This window comes from Ranitomeya imitator, chromosome 2 (genome assembly GCF_032444005.1).
Source record: "Ranitomeya imitator isolate aRanImi1 chromosome 2, aRanImi1.pri, whole genome shotgun sequence".
Lineage (NCBI taxonomy): Eukaryota > Metazoa > Chordata > Amphibia > Anura > Dendrobatidae > Ranitomeya > Ranitomeya imitator.
The window spans coordinates 699,402,823-699,419,232 of NC_091283.1; the positions used below are offsets into that span (position 1 = coordinate 699,402,823).

A 16,410-nucleotide genomic window follows, 5' to 3' on the forward strand; every position below is an offset into this window, starting at 1 on the left:
CCGGTAACCGAGACCCCAGAGAAAATCCAACTCTGGGGGGCGCTATTCACTTTCTCCACAGCGCCGTGAATTAACGGCGCTGTGGTTCAAGTACCTTTAACTGCCACCATTAAAAGGCGTATCAGCGATCGTTAAGGGATTAAAGGGCCCTAAACATTTATTTATGAATGACGCAATAAACAATATTTACAAGAGCCAGGAGTTCAGTGGTTCAGTGGTAGCTGGAAGGTCTCGGCTTAGAGGTTCAGGCCTTACTTCCAAAAGGGGGGGCGCCCTTCTCTTGTTTGTCCGTTTGCGGGGTCTTTAGTAGGGCGAGTTTCTTCAGCATGTTGGCTCAATCTTACTTTTGATCTGTACTTTCACATTCTTCAGTTTCTGCTGGTGGATAATTTGGCATTTCTCAGGTGCGATGATTCGAGCTCGCTTCCTCATTCCAGCAGGCTTCTTGGCCGTGTTCATCTTCGGCACCGCTTTCAACTTCAGTGACCCCTGCGCCATGATCCCCGGATACAAGAGGCTGCAGATCCTCACAGTGCGGCAGAGCGGAGGTTAAAGGGAACCTGTCACCCCCAAAATCGAAGATGAGCTAAGCCAAACAGCATCAGGGGCTTATCTACAGCATTCTGGAATGCTGTAGATAAGCCCACGATGTATCCTGAAAGATGAGAAAAAGAGGTTAGATTATACTCACCTGGGTGGGCGGTCCGATCCGATGGGCGTCGCGATCCGGTCCGGGACCTCCTATCTCCATAGGATGACGTCCTCTTTTTGTCTTCACGCTGCGGCTACGGCGCTGGCGTACTTTGTGTGCCCTGTTGAGGGCAGAGCAAAGTACTGGAGTGCGCAGGTGCCTGCGCACTACAGTACTTTGCTCTGCCCTCAACAGGGCAGACAAAGTACGCCTGCGCCTGAGCCGCAGCGTGAATACAAGAAGAGGACGTTATCGTAAGAAGATGGGAGGCCCTGGACCGGACCACGATGCCCATCAGACCGAACCGCAGCGGGACCGCCCCTGGGTGAGTATAATCTAACTTCTTTTTCTCATCTTTCAGGATACATCGGGGGCTCATCTACAGCATACCAGAATGTTGTAGATGAGCCCCTGATGCTGGTGGGCTTAGCTCATCTTCGATTTGGGGGTGACAGGTTCTCTTAAAAGGAACTTTGATTTCCCCAAATATAATTTTGTGAAGAGAAGTGCTCCTGTCATATGAAATATTGGATACTACAACTTTCCTGGCAAAAACAATCTAGGCCTGCTGTCACCCACCGATTCTGCAATTTCCATAAATTAATGGAACTGTTAAATAGTTGGTATTAAATCATGTGAAATATTGCAAGTGAAGTAAATTGATAAAGACAGCTTGCCGTTATACAAGCATGTAATTGAGTCAGTGGGAAATGCTACATCTTAATCGGTCTCAAGGCCTTTTAAAGCTGGTAATAATTTTGATCCAAGAATGAAGTTCAGATTTTACTGGGTACATAAGGAGTATTTCTCATAAAGTGTGAAGCACACAGAGGAACCTGTTTACTGTATGTGTGAGCATTATCGCTAGTTCTTGTCATATGACACAAATTTAAAGCTGCATGTTCAGGTAACTTTTTAGCATACGCTGTCATGAATGTGTTCTTGAGGAATAATACAAGTTCTGGTCATTTTATGCCTTATATTCTTTACTGTTAAGCAGTTTTTACCTTTGCACTAGCAGCCTCAGAAGTTTCTCATGGAATGTTTTCCTTTTTTTCCTCTCCAGCTTCTCCCACTTACTTCTTCACAGACTTTACAGTACTATGCAAAAGTTTTAAGCAGGTGTGGAAAAAATGCTACAAAGTAAGAAGACTTTCAAATATAGATTAATGGTTTATTCTTATTAGTGAGCAAAATACAAAGTGAATAAGCAAGAGAAAAATCCAAATCTCATCAATATTTGCTAACCGCATTTTGCCCCTTTTGTTACATGATTGATAAATATCTGCCTGCCTTTCTAAACATTAAAGATATCAACAAATGGGTAATGTTGAGGACCATAGAAGCTTAGACACCAAACAGCTGTGGGTTATGTTAATGGAAAAATTTATAAATGATGGCTATTAGAGAAAGGGGAAAAAAAGTGCAAAAAATAATATTGGCAGGGAAGAGGTTAAAGAGCACAACACACAAAGAGCTTCACTCATCTTTACCTCAACTTCAGCATTTTGGCAGCAGGTTGTCAAGTTCTGATGGCCTCGGGGTACTTTTTCTATAACTCTGCAGTAGGTGTATTAAAAACACTCCATTTTCTCTACACTGAAGATAAATGACAAGGGAGCCTAGAGCAATCATTGACTCTTATTACCGTGACATGTTCATTTCATGCTCATTAACTTTTTAATGCTGGCCCATGACTCAGGTTTTTATCGCTGTCAAATTCATATGTGGCCAGAATATACAGGGTGCATAGCCATTTCTGATGTTCTGCAGTCACGCATTGTAAATCCTATTAATCAATGATATTGTCAGTCTACCTCTGCCTTTGGTATTGCTGGTGAATATAAGTTGCCAAGGTAAAAAGAACATGTTGAGGTTGGAACGCTAGAGAAAATAATTTAGAAAGTTCTGAAGTTCCACTTGATGTCAACCACCTCTTAGACTTTGCATAGAAAGATTGCCGATGAAGCATACAGATGCTTTATTATTTTACTAAGCAGTATCGAAATGTAGCTTTGTAGTACAATAATGCTTTTTTGATTATGCTCAACTTATCACAATATCACATAGATAATTATTATCATCAAGAGGAAAGAGAGTTAATACTGCATTATTTTCAGACTTAATTGCGGTGGTCTTTAGATGATCACTTTAAAAAAATAATACTGACAACTATAATATTAAATTTACACTGAATATTCTAAGGTTTCTTCATTCACACTTAATTTGAGCTCTATGTGTAGCATACCTGGCAGATCATTTTCCTCATGTAGATAGCTAATGTGCTCAGACAAATGGTAAAAGAAAGTAACAAATGGTAAAAGAAAGTAATGGATTTGACCCATAAAACATTAGTATACCCTATGCATCAACTGTATTGAGGAGCACAGTTCTCTACACTTTATAGTTCAGCTAGGTGCTTGCTTGGGGGGTTATTGGCATACTGCTGAGGTCTAGGGGAAAAAAATTGTGTATGCCATATTTGTGCCATAATTTGTGAGTTTTTCTGCTGTCTGTCACTCTCATCAATTTTTTGAAACACATATATAGGAGTATAGTAAGAAACCTTACTATTTTGCACATAGGAAATTGGTGTAAATTATAGCTGCACGTCTTATATACTAAGAAGTCCCTCCTCTTAATAAAATAGGCTCTTCTTAATTCATCTAACTTCATTGTAATATTACAGAAATACATTCCTCCCCCAAAATGCATGTTTCTCTAACCTCCAATGTAGCCTTGGATGCTGAGTGCCTATCCCCCAATGATTGCCAGAACTGTTCTTTGTGGGTTTGGGTGACATCTTGATTTTATGGACATATTACAAACTTGTCCTGGTGCCTATGTTAGGACATCTTTTCTGCTAATACAATACCCACATAGAGTTATTTTTAAAGAATGTAAGGACTTCTACAAATTTATGTTAGGGGGGAGGGCAGTATTGAATTTTTTACGTCCCAGCCAAATGAATTGCATTGGATGTCTTTGTTAATCTTGAATGTCAGTCCCTTGTATTGCGTACAATGCATCTCAATACATTCGAAACCTCAGGCCATTGTTGTACATATTGATGACTCACAGAAGGCCTTTACACTGCGCCCACAAGGAAAGACATATAAAAACAAGCTCTATTCTCTATTTGTGACTTCTATAAAAACAACATGACAATAGAGAAAATAATCTGAATGATCATAAGATAACACTGTCAACCAAACAAGAGAAGGATAAAGACAAGATAATTACTAAAAACAGCTCAGTGGTTTTAAGCCGGCATACCAAAATTCTGTTTGGACTGGATTCTTTTGTATATTATGTCCATTGGTAAATGGTACCAGTAAGCCCTTGCACAAATGTATATTATGCAGACAGTCTATGCTTTAAAGGAATTTTCTAGAATTAGCACATTGGCGACGTTTCTGAAGATAAATCATCAAGATGAGATTGGTAATGGTCAGATGTAAGCAATGCAGAAAACTGCAGCTCTGTACACTGTTAAGTTGCGCCTGCTGAGTATTGCAATTTATCCACCATTCAAATGAACTGCAGGAATCATCATCAGTCAATAAAAATGTATTTGGCTGTGGGCAGGGCCATAACTATTGTGGTTGCAGGGGTTGGAGCCACACCCAGGACCTTGTGGGTTAGGCCTCTTTCACACTTCAGTCTTTCGGCGTCAGTCAAAAACCGCCATTTTCGTCAAATAGCGGATCCGCCATTTTTTTTTGGCGGATCCGCTATTTTCCCATTGACTTGCATTAGCGACGGATTGTGGCGGATGGTCGTCCGTTCCATCCGCCATGCGACGGATCCGTCGATATTGGGCGGACGTTGTCTAGACATTGACGGACTTTGTAACGTTTTTTGTCGCCGCCGAAAAGGCGGACCGCGGCGGATCCATCGCGTCTGCCACTTTTTAGAATGGGCGCCTATGGGCGACGGATCCGTCGTGATCCGCTTTTTGGCGGATCCGTCGCCCCAATCCGCTTTTTTAATTGAGCATGCTCCAAAAAGTGGATACTTTGCCCAGACAACTCCAAAACTATATAAAGAGGACAGGTCATTCCCAAATGTACCAGCCAGCAAGAGAGACCCTTCCATGCAAGAGAGACCCAGCCAGACCCTGCCAGCAAGACCTTGCCAGCCAGGCCCTGCCAGCCAGCCAGAGAGGCCCTGCCAGCCAGAGAGACCCTGCCAGACCCTGCCAGCAAGACCTTTACAGCCAGGCCCTGCCAGCCAGCCAGAGAGGCCCTGCCAGCCAGCCAGAGAGACCCTGCCAGCAAGACCTTTACAGCCAGGCCCTGCCAGCCAGCCAGAGAGGCCCTGCCAGCCAGACCCTGACTGAGACAGCCATGTGAGTACTGCCATCCAGCGTGCATGTGTGCGTGTGTGTGTGCGTGCGTGCATGTGCGTGCGTGTGCATGAGCGTGCGTGTGCGTATGTGTGCGCGTGTGTGTGTGCGTGTGTGCGTGCGCCTGCCTGCCCTGTTTATATGTTTTTCATACTATGCTGGTATTTTGAATAGCTGTGCTGTAACATGTGTTTTGTGTGTGTATAACTGATGTGTGATGTGTTCTGCATTTTTGTTGTTTTCCATAATGTACTTGTATTTCAAATAAAGAGCAGTGTAGCTCCTACTGTACCCTAAAAAAAGTAAATTTTAAAAAATATAGTAATAAAAATTTCACAAAACTGTCAGTAGTCTCATTTCAAGATAAATGTAATATTGGGTATATATGCAGTAAAGGTTATATATACAAATGCGTAATGCAAATCTTTGCTATAGAAAATGTTATCTGGTTTTAGAAAATACAAACTGTAGGTTAATTATAAATAACAATTTTTGGAATTGGTATTTTAATTTTGAATGAGGAACATTTTTTATAAGGTTAAACTTTGTTTAGGTGGGTTTTACCAACATGCGCATTGCGCATATCAAGATAAGTAGTTTTGGTGTTGCTTTAAAGGGTTTTTTTGGGGTTTTATTTTGTGGGGAAACAGGAGGTAGAGGGTTTGGCAGCTTGTGCATCAAGCATATCTAGCATATCAAGTATGACGGTTAAGAATTTTTTTTTTCTTTTGTGGTGGGGGAAATCTAAAAGTAAGTTGGTACTGTAGTAGGTACTGACCAAAACGTACACAGGCAGGCTCCCCAAGTTTTGGAAAAAGATGTAAAGTCCCAGCTGCATCTATCAATCTATCCTTCCCTAAAGCTGCATCTATCCTTTTGTATAGTAGCTTATAACTCTCTTTATACTTACAGATCCTAGGGACCAAGAGGGACGCAAGGGACCGACTACCAACCATAGAAGCAAGCCCCCAAGTTTTTTAAAAAGATGTAAGTGTAAAGTCCCTAAAGCTGCATCTATCCTTTTGTATAGTAGCTTAGAACTCTCTTTATACTTACAGATCCTAGGGACCAAGAGGGACGCAAGGGACCGTCTACCAACCATAGAAGCAAGCCCCCAAGTTTTTTAAAAACATGTAAGTGTAAAGTCCCTACAGCTGCATCTATCCTTTTGTATAGTAGCTTAGAACTCTCTTTATACTTACAGATCCTAGGGACCAAGAGGAACGCAAGGGACCGACCAACCCAAGATTATTGAAAGACCATGTCTTCTTCTGAGAGCCCCCCAGCACATCAGCAGCAAACTGAGGTGTCTATTTTTTTTTTCTTAATAAATTTTTTTTTGGGGTACAACTATGGTAATTGTATTTTAACCCTTTATGTGTTTATTCTGTATTCACAGGAATATGAAGCAGAGGGGCTTACAGAAGGAGACGGACAGGGTGGAGAAATACAAGGAGCGGAAGCGCATAGTGTAAGTTTTGCACAGATCGATCCTCACATACAGCACACTACACCCAAAACAAACATTCAGCACAGCACAGCACACACAATACATATGCCTCTATCCAAGAACAATATTAATTTATTTATTTATTTATTTTTTATTAGTCTTCACACGTAGAGTTCCTCAAAGCACCTCTCATAGTCGTCGGAATGATAAACGCGGCGGTCGCCGAAGAGTAAGTTCCTTTTTGTTTTGGTTTTTAGTAAACTGTAAAATTCATGTGGTGTAATCTTTCCCTTTTTATTATCTTTTTGTTAGGCTTCACAGCGTGCTCCCGAACAAGATGACGAAGAGGAGGGCATCGATGTGGACACCCTCATCCAAGCTGTACAAAGTCGGGAGCCGCTGTGGAACATGTCGGACCGCCGCCATGCTGACCAGTTAATCACCCGACGGCTATGGGAGGAAGTGTGCAGTGCTGTTATGGATAACTGGGAGGAACTAGATGCTGGGGCCCAGGATCTAGCGCGTAAGTATTAACACTTCATAACCTTATGTTAGCATGATTTAATGTGGTGTATAGTAACCAATATTTGCTTTATCTTTCCAGGTAACAGGATTATTGTGCGGTGGCGGTCACTCAGGGATCGCTTCAAGAGGGAGTTTAATAAGGAGATGCAGGCCCCGAGTGGATCTAGAGGACGCAGGAGCAGATACAAACATGCCAGAGCCCTGTCGTTCCTCCGGTCGACGCTGCTGAGCAGATGGTAAATATTCAACACCACATATTTTCAGTCAAACTGTAAAAATGTGTAACCTTCAATTTTATTTGCAGCAAGGGCAATTGTAATATCAAGATACTAATTTTTTTTTCTTCTTCTTTAACAGCACTTTCTGCAGCACTCGGGAGCCTGCATCAGAGTTGCACCCCTCTGGAGCGATCCCTCAAGAGTCCGCCACCGGGGACCACGTCGACCCCTCTGTTTCTGCACCTTCCCTTTCGTTTGATCCCTCAGCCTCATCCACCAGCGCTGGAGCAGCAGGGCGGACTTCGTCACTTGAAGCTGCAGGTGATGAGTTAGAGTTCCCTTTACCCCACCCCTCTGCCACTGCCGCAACATCTAGACCACCTTTGTGGTCAGGACGGCAGCGCCAGAGAGGTCAGGAAAGGAGCTATGCGCCTGACTTTTTGCAGCTGAATGCATCCTTCCACAGTGCCATCAAGCTTTTGAGTGAGCAAACGTCTGCTGGGTACAATATGCTTAACAAAAGCATACTTGAACTCAGCAGTCTTCTGAATAGGATGCAATCAGATGCAAACCAGTCACCAAGACACTGTTTTTTTCAGTCGGTCCTCAGGCACATGGAAAATCTAACTCCTGACCTACAGATGCATGTGATGCAAGGCTGCCACACTGCTCTAGCGCAGGCGATGTCCCATGCCCCTCCACCTACCCTTCATGTTTCAACACCTTTCCCCTCTCAAGCCACCGTCTATCCTTCTGTGCGTCCTCCTCCTGTCCGTCCTCCTCCCGCCCATTCTACTTCTTCGTCATTCGTTTCTTCCCCCCTTAGTCTATCCCAGCTTTTACCTTCCTGTTATGATAAGGTAATTCAGTACCACAATGGACATAGAAATCAGAGCACATACAGTGACCTGACAATAACCCAAAAACATAGAACGAGCTCTGAGATGTGGGAATTCTGCTGACCGCAATCCCTAATCCTCTCCAACCACACTAGAGGCAGCCGTGGATTGCGCCTAACGCTCCCTATGCAACTCGGCACAGCCTGAGAAACTAGCTAGCCTGAAGATAGAAAATAAGCCTACCTTGCCTCAGAGAAATACCCCAAAGGAAAAGGCAGCCCCCACATATAATGACTGTGAGTAAAGATGAAAAGACAAACGTAGAGATGAAATAGATTTAGCAAAGTGAGGCCCGACTTTCTGAACAGAGCGAGGATAGGAAAGGTAACTTTGCGGTCAACACAAAACCCTACAAAAAACCACGCAAAGGGGGCAAAAAGACCCTACGTACCGAACTAACGGCACGGAGGTACACCCTCTGCGTCCCAGAGCTTCCAGCAAGCAAGAAAAAACAATTAAGCAAGCTGGACAGAGAAAAACAGCAAACAAAATAGCAAAAGCGGAACTTAGCTATGCAGAGCAGCAGGCCACAGGAACGATCCAGGAGGAAACAGGTCCAATACTAGAACATTGACTGGAGGCCAGGATCAAAGCACTAGGTGGAGTTAAATAGAGCAGCACCTAACGACTTCACCACATAACCTGAGGAAGGAAACTCAGAAGCCGCAGTACCACTCTCCTCCACCAACGGAAGCTCACAGAAAGAATCAGCCGAAGTACCACTTGTGACCACAGGAGGGAGCTCTGCCACAGAATTCACAACAGTACCCCCCCCTTGAGGAGGGGTCACCGAACCCTCACCAGAGCCCCCAGGACGACCAGGATGAGCCATATGAAAGGCACGAACAAGATCGGGAGCATGGACATCAGAGGCAAAGACCCAGGAATTATCTTCCTGAGCATAACCCTTCCACTTAACCAGATACTGGAGTTTCCGTCTTGAAACACGAGAATCCAAAATCTTCTCCACAATATACTCCAACTCCCCCTCCACCAAAACCGGGGCAGGAGGATCAACAGATGGAACCATAGGTGCCACGTATCTCCGCAACAATGACCTATGGAATACGTTATGTATGGAAAAAGAATCTGGAAGGGTCAGACGAAAAGACACAGGATTAAGAACCTCAGAAATCCTATACGGACCAATGAAACGAGGTTTAAACTTAGGAGAGGAAACCTTCATAGGAATATGGCGAGAAGATAACCAAACCAAATCCCCAACGCGAAGTCGGGGACCCACACAGCGTCTGCGATTAGCGAAACGTTGAGCCTTCTCCTGGGACAAGGTCAAATTGTCCACCACATGAGTCCAAATCTGCTGCAACCTGTCCACCACAGTATCCACACCAGGACAGTCCGAAGACTCAACCTGCCCTGAAGAGAAACGAGGATGGAACCCAGAGTTGCAGAAAAACGGCGAAACTAAGGTAGCCGAGCTGGCCCGATTATTAAGGGCAAACTCAGCCAAAGGCAAAAAGGACACCCAGTCATCCTGATCAGCAGAAACAAAGCATCTCAGATATGTTTCCAAGGTCTGATTGGTTCGTTCGGTCTGGCCATTAGTCTGAGGATGGAAAGCCGAGGAAAAAGACAAGTCAATGCCCATCCTAGCACAAAAGGCTCGCCTCGAAACAAACTGGGAACCTCTGTCAGAAACGATATTCTCTGGAATGCCATGTAAACGAACCACATGCCGGAAGAACAATGGCACCAAATCAGAGGAGGAAGGTAATTTAGACAAGGGTACCAAATGGACCATCTTAGAGAAGCGATCACAGACCACCCAAATGTCTGACATCTTTTGAGAGACGGGAAGATCTGAAATAAAATCCATAGAGATATGTGTCCAAGGCCTCTTCGGGACCGGCAAGGGCAAAAGCAACCCACTGGCACGAGAACAGCAGGGCTTAGCCCGAGCACAAATCCCACAGGACTGCACAAAAGAACGCACATCCCGCGACAGAGATGGCCACCAAAAGGATCTAGCCACTAACTCTCTGGTACCAAAGATTCCAGGATGACCAGCCAACACCGAACAATTAACCTCTGAGATAACTTTATTCGTCCACCTATCAGGGACAAACAGTTTCTCCGCTGGGCAACGATCAGGTTTATTAGCCTGAAATTTTTGCAGCACCCGCCGCAAATCAGGGGAGATGGCAGACACAATTACTCCCTCTTTGAGAATACCCGCCGGCTCAGATAAACCCAGAGAGTCGGGCACAAAACTCCTAGACAGAGCATCCGCCTTCACATTTTTAGAGCCCGGAAGGTACGAAATCACAAAGTCAAAACGGGCAAAAAACAGCGACCAACGAGCCTTTCTAGGATTCAACCGCTTGGCAGACTCGAGATAAGTCAAGTTCTTATGATCAGTCAAGACCACCACGCGATGCTTAGCTCCTTCAAGCCAATGACGACACTCCTCGAATGCCCACTTCATGGCCAGCAACTCTCGATTGCCAACATCATAATTTCGCTCAGCAGGCGAAAACTTCCTGGAAAAGAAGGCGCATGGTTTCATCACCGAGCAATCAGAACTTCTCTGCGACAAAACAGCCCCTGCTCCAATCTCAGAAGCTTCAACCTCGACCTGGAATGGAAGCGAAACATCTGGTTGACACAACACAGGGGCAGAAGAAAAACGACGCTTCAACTCTTGAAAAGCTTCCACAGCAGCAGAAGACCAATTGACCACATCAGCACCCTTCTTGGTCAAATCGGTCAATGGTTTAGCAATACTAGAAAAATTGCAGATGAAGCGACGATAAAAATTAGCAAAGCCCAGGAACTTTTGCAGACTTTTCAGAGATGTCGGCTGAGTCCAATCATGGATGGCTTGGACCTTAACAGGGTCCATCTCGATAGTAGAAGGGGAAAAGATTAACCCCAAAAATGAAACCTTCTGAACACCAAACAGACACTTTGATCCCTTCACAAACAAAGAATTAGCACACAGGACCTGAAACACCGTTCTGACCTGCTTCACATGAGACTCCCAATCATCCGTTGAAGATCAAAATGTCATCCAAGTACACAATCAGGAATTTATCCAGGTACTCTCGGAAGATGTCATGCATAAAGGACTGAAACACTGATGGAGCATTGGCAAGTCCGAATGGCATTACTAGATACTCAAAATGGCCCTCGGGCGTATTAAATGCAGTTTTCCATTCATCGCCTCGCTTAATACGCACAAGATTATACGCACCACGAAGATCTATCTTGGTGAACCAACTAGCCCCCTTAATCCGAGCAAACAAATCAGATAACAAAGGCAAGGGGTACTGAAATTTAACCGTGATCTTATTTAGAAGGCGGTAATCTATACAAGGTCTCAGCGAACCATCCTTCTTGGCCACAAAAGAGAACCCTGCTCCTAATGGCGATGATGACGGGTGAATATGCCCCTTCTCCAAGGACTCCTTCACATAACTCCGCATAGCGGCGTGCTCAGGCACAGATAAATTAAACAGTCGACCTTTTGGGAATTTACTACCAGGAATCAAATCGATAGCACAATCACAATCCCTATGCGGAGGTAGGGTATCGGACTTGGGCTCATCAAATACATCCCGGTAATCAGACAAGAACTCTGGAACCTCAGAAGGGGTGGATGACGAAATAGACAGAAATGGGACATCACCATGTACCCCCTGACAACCCCAGCTGGACACAGACATGGATTTCCAATCTAATACTGGATTATGGACTTGTAGCCATGGCAACCCCAACACGACCACATCATGCAGATTATGCAACACCAGAAAGCGAATAACCTCCTGATGTGCAGGAGCCATGCACATTGTTAGCTGGGTCCAGTACTGAGGCTTATTCTTGGCCAAAGGCGTAGCATCAATTCCTCTCAATGGAATAGGACACTGCAAAGGCTCCAAGAAAAACCCACAACGCCTAGCATACTCCAAGTCCATCAAATTCAGGGCAGCGCCTGAATCCACAAATGCCATGACAGAATGAGATGACAAAGAGCAGATCAAGGTAACGGACAAAAGAAATTTTGACTGTACCGTACCAATGGTGGCAGACCTATCGAACCGCTTAGTGCGCTTAGGACAATCAGAGATAGCATGAGTGGAATCACCACAGTAGAAACACAGCCCATTCAGACGTCTGTGTTCTTGCCGTTCAACTCTGGTCAAAGTCCTATCGCACTGCTTAGGCTCAGGTTTATGCTCAGATAATACCGCCAAATGGTGCACAGATTTACGCTCACGCAAGCGTCGACCGATCTGAATGGCCAAAGACATAGACTCATTCAGACCAACAGGCATAGGAAATCCCACCATGACATCCTTAAGGGCTTCAGAGAGACCCTTTCTGAAAATAGCTGCGAGCGCTCCTTCATTCCATTGAGTGAGTACGGACCACTTTCTAAATTTCTGACAATATACCTCTATCTCATCCTGACCCTGACACAGAGCCAGCAAATTTTTCTCTGCCTGATCCACTGAATTAGGTTCATCGTACAGCAATCCGAGCGCCAGGAAAAACGCATCGATATTACTTAATGCAGGATCTCCTGACGCAAGAGAAAATGCCCAGTCCTGAGGGTCGCCACGTAAAAAAGAAATAATGATCCTAACTTGTTGAATTGGGTCACCAGAGGAGCGAGGTTTCAAAGCCAGAAATAGTTTACAATTATTTTTGAAACTCAGAAATTTAGTTCTATCTCCGAAAAATAAATCAGGAATAGGAATTCTTGGTTCTAACATAGAATTCTGAACCACAAAATCTTGAATATTTTGTACTCTTGCCGTGAGCTGATCCACACATGAAGACAGACCTTTAATGTCCATCGCTACACCTGTGTCCTGAACCACCCAAATGTCTAGGGGAAAAAAAAGGCAAAACACAGTGCAGAGAAAAAAAAATGGTCTCAGAACTTCTTTTTTCCCTCTATTGAGAATCATTAGTACTTTGGGCCTCCAGTACTGCTATGATAAGGTAATTCAGTACCACAATGGACATAGAAATCAGAGCACATACAGTGACCTGACAATAACCCAAAAACATAGAACGAGCTCTGAGACGTGGGAACTCTGCTGACCGCAATCCCTAATCCTCTCCAACCACACTAGAGGCAGCCGTGGATTGCGCCTAACGCTCCCTATGCAACTCGGCACAGCCTGAGAAACTAGCTAGCCTGAAGATAGAAAATAAGCCTACCTTGCCTCAGAGAAATACCCCAAAGGAAAAGGTAGCCCCCACATATAATGACTGTGAGTAAAGATGAAAAGACAAACGTAGAGATGAAATAGATTTAGCAAAGTGAGGCCCGACTTTCTGAACAGAGCGAGGATAGGAAAGGTAACTTTGCGGTCAACACAAAACCCTACAAAAAAACACGCAAAGGGGGCAAAAAGACCCTCCGTACCGAACTAACGGCACGGAGGTACACCCTCTGCGTCCCAGAGCTTCCAGCAAGCAAGAAAAAACAATTAAGCAAGCTGGACAGAGAAAAACAGCAAACAAAATAGCAAAAGCGGAACTTAGCTATGCAGAGCAGCAGGCCACAGGAACGGTCCAGGAGGAAACAGGTCCAATACTAGAACATTGACTGGAGGCCATGATCAAAGCACTAGGTGGAGTTAAATAGAGCAGCACCTAACGACTTCACCACATAACCTGAGGAAGGAAACTCAGAAGCCGCAGTACCACTCTCCTCCACCAACGGAAGCTCACAGAAAGAATCAGCCGAAGTACCACTTGTGACCACAGGAGGGAGCTCTGCCACAGAATTCACAACACCTTCCCCTTTCCATTCTTCCACTTTAAATTCTCCGTTCCCGATCCCACCCACACCTTCCTACCTCACACACACCACATCTGCACCTCAACTCTCTGCCCAAACTCATGTTTTCACCACCCATTCTACTTCTGTTCCTCCCCGTGATGTCCGTGATGTGCTGTCTCCCACTCTCGACATGGTCCAACCTGTCAGCCCCTCCGCTACTATCTCCACCCAAAATTATGAAAATTTGTAAAGTCAAGAAATAAACTTTTTTTGGTTGAAAAACATTTTTATTGTCTTTCTCTTTTTTTTTTAAAAAACAAACCTGTTTTAACGCCACCAAGGTTATGGTAATAGTAACAATAAACAGTGTTTAAAGGGTACCGTTTCAAAACATACTATGCTGCATTAAAGTACAAAGGTTTTGTAAGCAAACAAAAAATGGTATTTTTACAAGTGTAAAAAGCAAAAAATTTTTACACCATTTCATACTGCCAGTCAACTGATCCTACAGGAGACATGAAATAGTCTGCAAAACTGTCCCGCATTCTGGAGACTGCTACTGGACTGCGAAAAGTGGGGTTTTGGTAATCCCGCAAGGTGCTTTCTGAAACATTATCCTCCAGGGAAACTTGTTCTTTTGATAAAATAAAATTGTGCAGGACCACGCACGCTTTCACCACATCATCGACAGTTTCAGTCTGCAGTTTAATTGCAGTTAGCAGGACTCTCTATTTGGCAGTTAAGATGCCAAAAGCACATTCCACAACTCTTCGTGCTCTAGTTAAGCGGTAATTGTAAATTTTCTTCCTCTGGGTCAGTCCACTACTTCCAAAGGGTTTCAGCAAATGTGGGGAAAGCTGGAAGGCATCATCTCCAATACAAACAAATGGTAATGGTGGACCGGTGGTTCCAGGGAGAGGTCTAGGGGGCGGAAAGTCAAATGTCTCTCCATACAAACGACGCCCCATTGGTGAATTTTTAAAGATTTGTGAGTCATTTGCGCGTCCATACTCACCGATATCCACAGCGATGAACTTGCATTGTGCGTCGGCTATGGCCATCAACACAATAGAGAAGTACTTCTTATAGTTATAAAACTGTGATCCAGAGCGGGAAGGTTTGACGATCCTGATGTGCTTTCCATCAACTGCTCCAACACAATTTGGGAACTGGCAAATTTGATGAAAATTTTGGGCAATCTCTAGCCACCTCTCCTGTGATGGCTCTGGAATGTATTCCACTTGTAGGCACTCCCACAATGCCCGGCAGGTATCTCTGATGATCCCTGATCCTGATGTGCTTTCCATCAACTGCTCCAACACAATTTGGGAACTGGCAAATTTGATGAAAATTTTGGGCAATCTCCAGCCACCTCTCCTGTGATGGCTCTGGAATGTATTCCACTTGTAGGCACTCCCACAATGCCCGGCAGGTATCTCTGATGATCCCTGAGATGGTGGATATCCCGAGCCTAAACTGAAAATGGAGGGATGAGAACGACTCTCCAGTTGCAAGGAATCTGTTAACAAAACGAAAAGACAATAATTAATAAAAAAAATTCAAAAAACAACATTACAGTTATAAGTCTGATGAATGAGAATCATTTAAAAAAAAAATTACTTACCGAATAGTCACCATGAGACGCTCCGCTGGTGATATGGAGAAGCGCATCCGGGTGTCTCATCTCCGTATACATTCTTCCACTTGGCTCAATAAAATTTCGAAATTTTCAGCTCTCATCCTCACATAATTGAAGAACTTCTGAGGGTTTTCCCTTAGTTCGATGTAAAGCGTGGAATAAACACCACGGGTCATGCGTTGTGCTGTGATGGGATGGATCCACAGCCTTCTCTTCCGCCGCTGCCGCAGGATTCGCAGTCTTTCTTCCTCCCTCTCTCGAACGCTGACTGCCAACTGATTAGCCTCAAAAGTAAAATCCGCATAGATCTTTGCAATGTTCGCCATTACTCCTTCCATTTCTGCCACTTTCTCTACAACCTTTCAAAGATGTGGTGTAAATACACACTATATATAGTTTTCCAGTAGTTTCCAGTAGCCAATCACATTGAAATCCTCCCCTTTTAAAAAACGGATCCGTCAAAAAACGGTTACAACGGATGTGAAAACGGTCGTAACGGTTCTAACGGATCCATTTTTTTACCGGATCAGGGCAGCTGATCCGTCAAAAAAACGGATCCGTTAGAACCGTTTTCGCAACAAATTTGACGGATCCGTCGATCCGCCACGATGTCGGACCTAACTGACGCCACACAACTGAAGTGTGAAAGAACTCTAAGGAGGCCAAAAACATCCTTTTAGCCCTTATGGAAAGACCAGTAATTGTTTGGGTTCCTGTTAGGAAATTTTGCATTGGGGACCAAAGCTTCAAGTTACACCCCTGATTGTGGAGTTCCCCGCTGTACATTGCTTAAATTCCCACCAATCTCACATTGATGACCTATCTTTTGAATAGGTCATCAACATGTTAGTTAGAGAAATCTACTTTAAAATGAATCAAATT

The 16,410-nt window shown here is 44.2% G+C and overlaps 1 pseudogene; it reads right to left on the reverse strand.

Moving 5' to 3' along the window:
- Nucleotides 1-244: 244 nt before the first annotated feature.
- Nucleotides 245-498, reverse strand: LOC138667692 (UPF0390 protein zgc136864 pseudogene; annotated as a pseudogene).
- Between the last annotated feature and the right edge of the window lie 15,912 nt (nt 499-16,410).